The 12073-nt window shown below is 46.3% G+C and overlaps 1 protein-coding gene across 3 annotated transcripts in view; it reads left to right on the top strand.

The window, feature by feature from the left end:
• The first annotated feature begins 6705 nt into the window (after positions 1-6705).
• Positions 6706-12073, top strand: part of HTR1E (5-hydroxytryptamine receptor 1E) — a 40261-nt gene continuing 34893 nt past the window's right edge. The window contains exon 1 of one of the 3 annotated variants that reach the window (XR_010471231.1): positions 6706-6993. The gene's annotated coding sequence lies outside the window, so the exon portion shown is untranslated. The remainder of the gene's footprint in view (positions 6994-12073) is intronic. The other 2 variants (XM_065056493.1, XM_065056492.1) reach the window with 2 other exon arrangements.

The following is a 12073-nucleotide window of genomic DNA, read 5'->3' on the forward strand; positions in this document are numbered from 1 at the left end:
CTATGTTCTGGATAATGCTAAACGTTACTCAAGCATTTGTCGAAGGATAGAAATAGAACAGAGGATGGCTGAGCAGAGATGCTCTCTACACCACTTGCTCCAAGGGTATGATCCACTGCCCATTAGACTGGGCAAGTTTTCTTATCGGTTTCAAGAGGCTTTGGGTGTAACTAAAAATCATGTTATAAAAGTGTCCCAAAAAGACTTAAAATTAATCCAGTAGAGGCGATTATATGGAGTGTCAGACTGTAACAAAATTCTAGCTGAGTGTCATCTTCATTTCCTCTTTTAAGCCCATACTGAGATACATCCCTATTAAGGGATCGTGTAATTCCCACCTCTATCACCCGGTTCAACATCACCACTTAACCATTTGACATTGGCAATGGCAGTGTTTTCAAACAACGTCCCAAATCAGTGACCCATCCCCACTGCATTCAGGCTAAGAACCTGCAATATGCCCAGCTAACAGCTGAAGTTACAGTGGCAATACCAGAGCACACTGTGTCGTAAAATTTGCAGTCATCACAGGCACATCCCCTGCAGGTGGGATAGGTATCGTTAAAGAACTGCTGTGGGGTGTAGCCAAAATGAGTCAAAGTTTAGGGCAATTCTTCGGAAAAAAGAAAAAAGAAAGAAAAAAAAAAAGTTACAGAATGTCTCTATTCTGGAGGATTTGACGAACTATAGCTCTTACCTACAAATAACTTCAGGCATGGATTGCCTTGGGTGCTCAGTGTGAAACTGATTTTGTTTTTCACAACTTCAATGGATTTTTTTCCTTTCTGTGTAAGTTCTCTGTGTTCACATTTTGAATCATAACAGAACACAATTATTTGCTCGACGTCTCCACAAATGTTTTTTATTAAGATGAGAAGATACAGACTTTGGAGGTTTCAAGCCACTGTTTTGGCTATTCCTTATCTACTAAGATGAAAGTCATTTAGAAGCATTTCTTTGTGTTTTGTCAGAATAGCCCTAAATTACAGGGGGAAAAAAAAAGGCAGAAAAATTATCCAGTCACTGTACAATATGGACTAAATTGCATACTTCAGCACACTCCTGTTTTAGCAGAGAAATTCTGAGTGTGCTTCAGAATTACTGACTGCTCTACTAGAATCTCCTCGTACATACAAAGCCATGGAATAAATTTGGTATGGATTTTGAATGAATTTTTAATAAACCTAGAGTTTAAATATTGACTGTTTTCAGTTTAAGAGGAATCAATATTCCAGGAACAGATAATCATCCTAAGGTACAGAGTTTGTAAGAGACATCCTGTTCAATTCACTTTGTTGCCACAAAAAATGTGGGCTATGTTTCAGGTTGCATTTTCATTCATTGGTTATTTGTAGCAAAATTTAAAAATACAATGTTATGCTACTATAGTTAAAGCAATTCAAAAATTAAATTTAGGTGTCATTTAAATAAGAAGTATATAGTCCTCTGTCTACAATACTCTATGTTGTGTGTTTTCTCACATTTTAATCAACACTAGGGGCTTTTATCAAGTCCAGAAAAGGGTCCCCAAAAATTGCTGCAGCAACAATCGGTATGCCCTTGAAAATCCAAGCTAGAAGTGCATTTTTGTGGAGTTTTTAAGCCCCTTAAATGTATTTACACACTTTTTTACATCTTTTTTTCCAAATGCATATACCAGGAAAACATGTATAATGGTTCATCAACTTCCATCTCTTCTAGAAAGCCCTCTGCACCCCCTGTGGTGGCCATATCAACGGAGCCTGCACTGTCCAGTGCACGGATGGTCAGCATGAAGGAGGCACAAGCCCATATGCACACTTTATCACCATCCTGGGTCTAGCATACCCCAAACTTCATTTCCTAGAGGTTTACTGAGCATTGCAGATCTGCTCAAACCCATAGTTCTGCTGTATCTTGAGCCCAAATTTAACTTCTTTGTGAACACAGCTTCTGCAGTCAACATGCAGCATCTTCACACAGCAACTTTGGGTGGACAGAGCCCACTGCTCCGTGAAAGGACAACAGGGGTCTTCAGGTACCGGACAGTGTCTGGCAAGGAGATACTGCAGCACCGTTGTCCCACTGAAACTGGGGTGAGATGTGATGTGAGAGACACCTTGCAGAAACCACATCTCAGTAGGTGCAATTCAGGGGAGTTTAAACTCATATGCTGTAGAGCACAATACAACCAGGTTGGTTGTGATCAAGCAAAAAAAACTGTGCAAACATCAGCCTTAGTGGAGCATTGATGGGGATATATCATATTAAGACTTTTCTAGAGCATTAGCCAAAGCAGATCCCATACGAATGGTGAGCAGTAAATGAACTGCTTGCTCAAGAATGAGCTGCCGAGGCTGGGGGCATGCTACAAGATAAATGAGCCTGCAAAATAACTGAGAGAGAATGACGGAGTAAGGCTGACATTTGCTGAGCATTTACCAGTGCCACTGATAGAGATGGAAAGAGAATACCCAGAGTCTAGTAAAAGCATACACTAATACATAATTATTTTGACCACTGTACAAATAAACAAAACACGAACAGGCTTTGCCCCAGCATAGCAGATCCAGAAGGCGCTGTGCCCATCCCCTGCCACATGCATTAACGCTTTGCCAGTTAGATGTGAGTATGTTACAGCTGTGCCCTCTGGGCGCTGCTCCCAGCCAAACCTTTGCTCTGAGCTGACACCACAGTTGCTTTGGTTAAAGCAAGACAGTGCTGACAGCACTGGGCAGCACATCTCAGCTCCAAGGCATCCCAGGCTGCAGCACTGACATGTGGACAAGCAAGGACCACAGAACAACAGCAAACTAATGACCAATTGCTGAGGAATACAATCCTGCCAAGATTTGAATTTCAGCAGCTTTTATTAGGACAGCATTTTTTTAGAAGGGCAGCTCTGCTTTTCCCTGCAGAATTAGCATCTGTTTATACTTCAGGGCCCTAGAACTACTTATGACCAGGGACCACCCATGGAAAACATAAGCCTGAGAGTACTTCTGAGAAGCTCAAACATAAGAATACACAGTATTTACACTGATATTTTTGATGTCATCTGTCAGCTCCTAACTGCAGTGGTTGATGCGAATAAAATGGGGATGCTGTTTTGTTGATTTGCTTATGAGTAGTAATTGCAGAACAGTAGATTCCTGGGCACTGACCGCACAATGGATCACTTTTTCATAGACAGCAAAAAAGGATTATCTCCTTAGGAAGGTAAGGGAGTGGCATCCAGATATCAGGAAAGAGGCAGCTTTGAGAGAAGGACTGTAGTGAGTCCGGTGAGTGGCTTGCACAGCATCTCATCATAGCCAGCATAAGGTACTTCAGAGAGGGCTGCAAGAGTCCTTAATATGAGTTTTGAATCACTCTGCTGCTGAAGGAGAACCTATTTGAGTGCAGGCAGGAGTGGATCTGGAGTCTGCTGTTTTTGAGCACACAGCCATGGTATAGAGATGGGTAGGTGGGTGGGAGCAACCTGTAGCAAAAGGGCACCTCTGGAACCTATTTGAACAACATTTTTTCCCCCTTCCTAGATTAGCATCATCCTGCTGCACTGGGATTAGCCTGTCTGATCAGCACTGCCTTTATTTGCCAGAAAACTGCAAAGCACCTTGGATTTGCCCCTAGCTAGGATTTTACAGGATATGTCGAAAAGTCTCAAGAGGTCCTCAGTCTCTACTAGGTCATGACTACCAGAATTACTAAAAAGAACTGAGATCCATTTCACCTCACTGTACATATCTAAATGTTAACCATCTCCATCTAAACAATTCATCCTGGGCTCCTTTTAGACTCAGTGGAGAGAAATGGACACCTGCAAAAGGCAACTCGTTTCATTTTCACATAGATGGCTAAGATGAATGAGATGAGTTGCCTCCAGGAGGTGTCTATTTCCCTCCATTTACTGCATAGAGAGCCTTAGGTGACAAGCTTGCACTCAGATGATTAACTTACAATGTCAAAAGCTAAAGGCAGATGAATCCCTCGTGCAATGCATTAACATTTGAGCATCCAGCCCTGCAGACAGAAGGGAGGGGGCTACAGAACACACTTCTGACAGTCACTCTGGTGGCTTCTCCTAGCTCTGCAGAGACTTACCTGGTGACATATCCAATGACTTCCTAGGAAAGAAAGAGTAAAATGAATGCAAAGAAGACTGAAGATGAGAAATGCAATACATTAAAGAAAGGGAAGAAAAATGTGTGCAGATAACAGCCAGCCTACAATTCCCTGATGGATTTTTCCTGCCCAAAGCAGCATGGCTCACTATGATCATTGACATCTGAATGATCCAGAACTAAAGCAAGGGAGATTGTAGTAAGCCCATAACAAGATGGCATCACACTGTCTTCCTCTTGCATCTGAAGTTTTGCTGTGACAGAAGTCTGACTGACTGAGCAAATGCATGCACACATGCCTGAATGCATATGAAATCTTCCTGTGCAAAAGGCAAGTTCTTTTTCATGGTGAGACATATGTAACTATCTGAAAGGGAACAACTCAACATGCTCTCCACCACCACCTACAAATGTGCCCAGGACAAGACAGAGAAGGTCTGAGGAGCATTGCTGGGATACTCCAAAAGATGGTCCACTTATGGTGATACCTCCCTGCCATGCAAGATGAATACTTATTCCCATCACCATTTTGCGGGAATGAAGAGTCCTTTTATCACCATTCAATGATGGGCATATCTTAAAATCTTAACCCAACTCTCTTGAGCGCCAGCTTAGTGCCATAATTACTGACTAATCCTGCCTCTGTAGCCTGTCACAAGAACAGTTTTTGGCAGTCATTCCAGCTCCTTTCACAGTCACATGCAATTAATTTTATTATTAAAAAATCTAAAGAATAATGGGATTTAATTGACTTAATGTGAAGCTTTCTGGGCTGTCACTCCACCCAGCTTCTGATCAACTTGTATTCACTCAGCTGTGAGTGACTGATGTTTGTGCCTTTCATTAAGAGCCCATTGTCTCAGTTTAAATCCTTCCTTCCATGCTTAATATTTGCATAATGTTGCTTTTATCTTTGGAATCTGTATTTTCATTGTCAGGTACCCTGGATGGAGGGCTATCCATGTGAATGTGATTGCTGCAGCCACCTCCTGTTCCTGGAAGCCTGTTTTACCTGTAGCTGCAGTATGTTAGGGGAGGATGGATGATATACAGAGTCACTGCCTGGGACACACACCAGAACGGAGTTAGACAGCAAGTTGTTTTATTCAGTCATGCACATGTCTAAATAAATACTATATCTTACAGTTTTTATTTGTCCAACCATCATGATGATGGCCCCACTGATGATTATGCCCCTCTTATGCCTGACACTGTATGAACCCATAGCAGCCTTCCTAACTCCTCTAATCCCCAAACAATAGTAGGAGATGGCAGAAACTCTACAGAGAGTTCAAGACAGAAATTTTCTTCAGTACTGTTGACCATAAAAATGCTTAAGAATCTCATTCCTTTGTTGTTCAAAATTTGAGGAAAGTATTAACACATGATTCATAAAATTTGGAGATTTTTGCTCTTCTTGGTCTGTGCCGTCTCCCACTCTCATTTTTACCATGGAGCCCTCCAGCAGTCTTTGACACATTTCACTGGAAAGCAGCAGGACAGATTATCTCTTTCTTTTCTCTGTTCCTTCAGCAATGCAGGAGAGACAGGAACTGAGACTTAGGGGATTTTTAAACTAGCAACACACCACATTAAAACAAAAGTTTCTAAAGCTGTGAAAAATAATGTAATTTCTGATTACAGACAACTTCCTTAGACAAGGCAGAAGTTCTTTTACTTCCACTCTTCACTTCTTGCTTTTCTTGTATCTCATGCATCCATCCTTCTTTAGAAAAGCAGAAAGCTTTCAAGACTCTCCTGTGGCATTTTTATCCAAATTGTTTGATATGTGGGGAAGCTTCCATCCTATCAGTTTTGGCAGAGAACATAGCATCAAAGCTGTGTTTAACAAAGTAGGCATTGCTGGTAGAAACTATGTCATTGTTGGAGTGAAAAGATATTTCATTTTGAGTCATCAATAGCATCTAAACTCTCTGTATGATACTCCTATATGTTATGTACCACTCTTGCAGGGTATACAATGCAGAACAGAGTGACTTTAGTTCCTGTGTCTGCAGCCAGCATGGATGCAACGTTACAATCACAAAACAAGCTCGCACACCCACATGGGCTGCACTACAGACCCTCCTGGTCCAGGAGCTCATCTCCAGCATCGCTCAGCAAGGGGTGTTCAGGGACGGGCTGCGAGGAGAGGGCGAGCCCCAAGCAGGCTCGCCCGGTTTCCAGAGAGTCCCTGAAGCCGAGACCAGTGGGTACCAGCCCTCGAAGAGCTATGCCCGCGGACACACCTTTCCATCCGACTGCCCGCGTCGGGGAGGCCTGAGCTCCGCCCGGCAACGGGGTGACCCAGCACCGCAGCCGGGCTGCACGCAGGGCTGCAGGGTCCCGCCGCCTCCCGCCCCCGCAGGGGAAGGGCAGCCCCTCCAGCACGGCTCCAGCCTCCGCGCACCTGAGGAGCGGGAAGAGACAAGAATCGTGCCTGGGCACCGGCGGCAGCAGCCGCGCCACGGCGGCGGGACAGGGGCCGGGCTCGGGCTCCCCACGCCGCTACCCGGGGCCGGCGGTGCCCGGCGGCGGGCGGCGGTGCCCCCTGGCGGGCGCGGCGGGGCGGGGCGGGGGCGGCGCCGTCTCCCCGCCGGAGCGGAGCCGCCGCATCCTCCCCTCGGCCCGGCCCCGCCGTCTCCCCCCGCCCAGGGGGGCGGGAAAGGCAGCGGGCGCTGCCCGCAGCCGCGGCGCTCCCCGAAGTGGCTGTGCATGGCGTGTCCCCACCCGCTCCGCTGCCACCGATAAATCCCAGTGCCGGGGGGCAGCGCGGCACTTGGCGGCTGTCACGCTGTGGGGAGGCGGCGGGGCTCTGCCTGGCTTCCCCCGCCCGGGGGCAGCGACCCCCGTCCAGGGGGCAACAGGAGCCGTAGGCACTGGAGCCCAGGTGAGTGTCTGGGGCTGGTGGCCGGAGGGAGATGACCATGCGGAGGTCCCCGGGAGCCGCGGGAGGAAGCGAGGTGCCTCTGCTGTCACCGCCCGCTGCTGCCCCGAGGGGACGGGCGGCAGGGGGAAGCCCGCTCCCGGAGCGGCAGGAGGGCCAGCAGGCTGCCGCCGTTAGAGTTACTGCTTAGTTTTCCTCCGCGAGCTTAAGACGGTTCCCGTCGGCGCCCCGGAGGTGTCCCTGCGGGCTGCGGGGCTCCTGCCGGGGTGGCGGGGGTAGTGGTGCCGGTGGGAAGCCCGGAGCGAGGGTGGGCGGCGGGCATCCCTGCCCTGCGCGGCTTCCCCGCGGCAACCAGCGCTCCTGTGGTACCGGGCAGCAACGGGGCTCTCCCGGGCTCTCGGGGCATCCCCGCGCATTGTTCGAGATGCTGTGAGGTCGTCTCGGAAGTACCTCGCCCTTTCTTGCAGTGGGTAGAAAGGGCAGGTCTCTGCGCTCTGCTTTCCCACGCCCGGATGGGATTTGAGTGGCTGCATGATGCACAGGGCGTGAAAATAGTTCTCAGGACGGTACGAGGTAGATTATGCTTCTCACTTCAGGACTGGACCTCTGGGGGAATTAAACATAGCTGTTGGAGTATCCACGTACCTGTTAGTCCCTGTGACCCAAAATGTGCATCAGGCAGAATAGAAATCTTTCCTTGGTCACAGATGGGGGGTGGTCCTTGAACGTATGTAGAAAAAGATGGTGGGGCAGATAATGAAGCTAGTTCATTTTATTGTTTATCACCAATCTTATACTCAAAGTCCATGATTTGGATCCACACTCCCTCTAAATAATGAGCTATTAAAAGCATATGGCATTTCATCTGTGTTTAGATATTTTCTGGTGGCTTGGAATTTTACCAAAACACTCCTGAAATTTTCAGTTTTAGAAGAACAAAGCTAGAATTGGCATGTGATCATGCATTCAAAAAAAACCTGGAGCTCTAAATTAAAAAAAAAAAAAAATCTGCAACTCTGATGATACAGAACTGCACTACTTTCCCATAGAGAAACATGTTAAGTATGGCTTCCACCCAGCAAAGTGCTTGTCTAATTCAAGTGGAGGCTTAGGTACCATGAGCTTCAGTGGAATTACTCAGCAGCTGAAGGCAAGGCTGAAGGCAAACGTGCTTCTGTGCTTTCCCAAGCCAGGGTTTAAGTGCCACTCTCAGAAGCATTCAGTTGTGTGAACCATGTTCATCCAAAAGTTCAAGGCAGGCTGAATCAGGGAAATCATGGGCTGAACATCATCGCCAGCCTCCCAGCACAAGAACTAGGAAATCACCAATGCTATGGATTTTTCCTGTGATCTTTAGGAGATCTGTAAGTAGGGAGTGAGCTGTTCCTGGCTTTGTCTTGAAATACACATCGCAGCCTCATGAGAGCCAGCAACCTTCCATGATGGTAGGCTGGTTTCAGCCTATGCCTACCTTTGCATCTCAGTCGTCTCTCAATCTTTTGAGGCCCAGGAGGGCAGCTTTTACACGATCTACCTAATTAAAAGAAAAAACAAATAAACAAACAAACAAAAACCACACCAAAAAATGCAAACAAAAAACCAAACCAAAACAAAACCAACACCACAGACTCTCTTATTTGCTAAAATTATGATCTGCAATTAATTTACAAGCACCAGGAACACAGATGAATGTCAGGCACCAGATATACAGATAATTGTCAGGAACCAGAGCACTTTCCATCATAAAAATGAGAATGTTATATAATTAAGATGTCCAAAGAATAGCATTTATTTCTAAATAGCTTGGTTCTTCTGCAAGGTATTCTTTGAAAATTAGAGAAAATTATGCTTAACAGTTCCCTGTTTTTCCTCTGCTGACAAAGTCCTGTGCATGCTGAAATCATCTGTTTCCTCAGGCATCTTCCCCGCCTTTCAGGATGCAGACAAGCATTTGTACCTAAGAGCTCCAAAAAAAAGTTAAGACACACTTTTGCTTATAATGTTATTTAACAACTTCAGGAGCATCTAGGCAGAGGCACTGTTGGTTTAGCAGCTCTAAGCTTTAGCCTGTTGCTGTTGGTTATGTGACTTAAAGCTTTCTTGGGTTTCTTTTCTCCTGTAAAAACCACCAGCTTCACCAAGTGGCCACCTAAAGACACTGAATGTCAGCTTTAAACCTGATGTTCCACTGATCCAGGTATTTCTGCCAAAATCTAGGTGCCCCTTGCTGGCAATTGCGTGAGTATGTAAAAGAGGAACCTGACAGTAGCACCTCTTCTGATTGAGGGGTTTGGATTTATCAGAACCTCCCTACAGGGGTAATATGTTTAAAGCATAAGGATGTCTTCCAGGACACAAAGGGAGCAGTCTTGTATATCAAAAAGTGAGAAAAAGACCTCAAAGCAAACAGTGAGAAAAGCCATAAATCACCTCGAAGCTATTTGAAGAATCATTGGTCAAACACAGGGAAGACACCATGATAGAGAAAAAGGTCACCAGGCCAAACTCATCTCCATCTAATTACATTAAGTCTGTCAAACTAAATCCTGGCATAACTTGACCGAAAACATCATTCTGGTTCTTCATTCTGGTGTATTAAAATGGCTGGCACGTATTCTCCACACACTCAAGAATGTAAATATGGCTGATTATGAGCACCCCTCATAAAATCAACAACTTTGACCTGTGTAAAGTTAACCACGCACCCAAGGTTTTACTTCTGCAAACAGCTGGTGGATTGGCCCTTCTGAACCTTTTTACATAGCTAATTTGGTGTTCTTGACAGTCCTGGCAGTACCAGAAATGCTCTCTGTGAAGGACATTGTGGTGGGAAGTTCAGGAAATGCAGATGAGGTCAGAATTTGAATGTAGCCAATGTGGAGATGTGATCTGCAGAAGCAGGTTCAGGAGGACCAGGTATGAAGCATCATGCTGAGCTGGGAATAATCCACTGCACAAGTATAGGGCAGGAAGCAGCTTGCCTGGTAGCACTTCTGCAGGAAAAAAAAGTGGTGCTGAAAGGCAGGCATCTCACAGGGCTGCACAAGGAGGATCGCACCCTACAAAACACTCGGAGGGATTCAGTCCTGTAGCTTAGCATCAGTGAGGACTCAGCTGGAGCGCTCTACCGCTTGGGCCACGGCTACTCAGCATGTCAACTATTTGGTGAGGGCACAGGAAAAGACTTAAAAACATAGTCCAAGGGAGATTAATCAGGTTCTTTAACTTGAAGAGTACACTGAAGCAGGACATGCTAATAACCTTCAGATCTATAAAAGTCTGCTCCAAGAGAAAGGAGTTATCTGGTCTCCATGCAGCCAGAACAGTCTCGAGCTCTGGTGCAACCACAGCACTGGACTGCTGAGAAACTTCCCACGAGGAAAGTTTCTGAAGGCTCAGTCACATTCAAAGTAGTAGTTGTGCTCCCACCTTGGCAAGGAGACAACCCTGAAAGAGTCACAGAGTGTTGTAAGACATCCTGGGCTTGGCTAGGACTTGGCATGGGAGTTTTTGTAGCAAGGAGCTCCTACTACAAGGGGATATTTTTCCTTAGTCGTACAGGCAGCAAAGTCAGGTGGTGCAGAACTGTCTGGGGCTGTAAATTATTTAGGAAACCTGAGAAGCTCATTGATCAGCCGCAACATGTAACTTCTCAGCTCACAGGGAACTACCCTTTTTGTTACTGCTCCCTGCCATCCAGAATGGGAACAGGGAACCGAAACACCAAAATTAAGCCCACCATCTTCAAGATGAGGCTTAGTCTTACACATGGAGGTCACGAAGGCTGTGGCTGTTGCCAGGACTTTCTGAAATGTAGGTTCCACCTCTGTTGCCTTTGCTGGATGGATGCCTTTGCCCAGCTGGCAGCTTCTTGGGCTGCGCAGCATCTGCCTGCTCCTCCTGAACCCCCAGGGAAAGCTCCTCCTCAGCCCACTGCTGGGCCAGGGCACATGTCCACGCCCGTCTCTGCTTTGGACACAGCTCCCTGCTGCTGTGCTTTCCTTGTCCATCACCCATAAGTGCCCATTGCCAGGCACTTCCCTCACCAAAGGGCCCATGGGACTCAGGGCTCAGCCTTTCCCTGCCCAGCCTCACTCTTGTGGAAGACACAAAGGGACGTGTCTGCCGGGAGCAGACAGATCATTTATGTTTGTCGCAGAAGTTCATAGCAAAATCCCCTCTGAGGGTCACCCATGTCCTCCCAGGGGTCTGTCTGGGGTCTTAAACAAAGGAGTTTTTTTTTCTAAAACCTGAACTATCATTCAGTCTCTGCAGTACTCTCAAAGACACAGTGGTACAGTATCAGTGTGTCACCAAATATGATTGAAAAGCTAGGAAATGGAAGCATGTCACTAGTCCACAGCATTGCCACTTAGTTGCAAGCACTGGAAACTCTCCTCCTTCACATTTCTGGCCAAACACCAGAGCTTCCCACTGCACCGGGACCTCCAGCGTCACCCTTGCCTGCAAGACTTCCCAGGTTTGATGTCCTGGAGGGACATCGCGCTGACAGCTTCTAGTTACACTGCTAGTTGATTTGCTATTTTAGGTTCATTTAAGATCCAGAAGTCACAGAAGGCCAGGAAAGGTTCCCCCTTCCAAACCCACATCTCAAACAAAATGGCATCTCTTGGGTGGAGCCTTTCAGAGGAGGAGAGCGACCCGTGACCAGTTCTGCAGGTTGGAGAGTCCCAGCCCCTGCATGGGCCACCTGAGCCCTTGGCTCTTTCTTGTCCCTCCAGGCACCCTCTTTGAGCTTCTGTGTGTTTTTGCAGTTACCTGTGCTCTGACATCAACCCATCATTTTCCACTTTAAGTCCGGGGCCTAAATACACTGACCAGTTCCAGATCCACCCTTTTTAATCTGTTTGGAAAGGAGATTTTGTTTTCTATTTCTAGCGCAAACAGCAAAAGAAAAAAATATATTTGTAAAGCAAATAACCTATACATTTATTTACTTTCAGATTAACTTATTCCTCCCCACAAGCTAAATTAGATAGGTTTTCATATTAAGGTATTATTGGTTCTGATTTACTTTTATGAATATAGATATATATCAAGCAAGCCAGGCTATTTGTTCCTC

This window comes from Columba livia, chromosome 3, assembly GCF_036013475.1.
Source record: "Columba livia isolate bColLiv1 breed racing homer chromosome 3, bColLiv1.pat.W.v2, whole genome shotgun sequence".
NCBI classification, from domain to species: Eukaryota; Metazoa; Chordata; class Aves; order Columbiformes; family Columbidae; genus Columba; species Columba livia.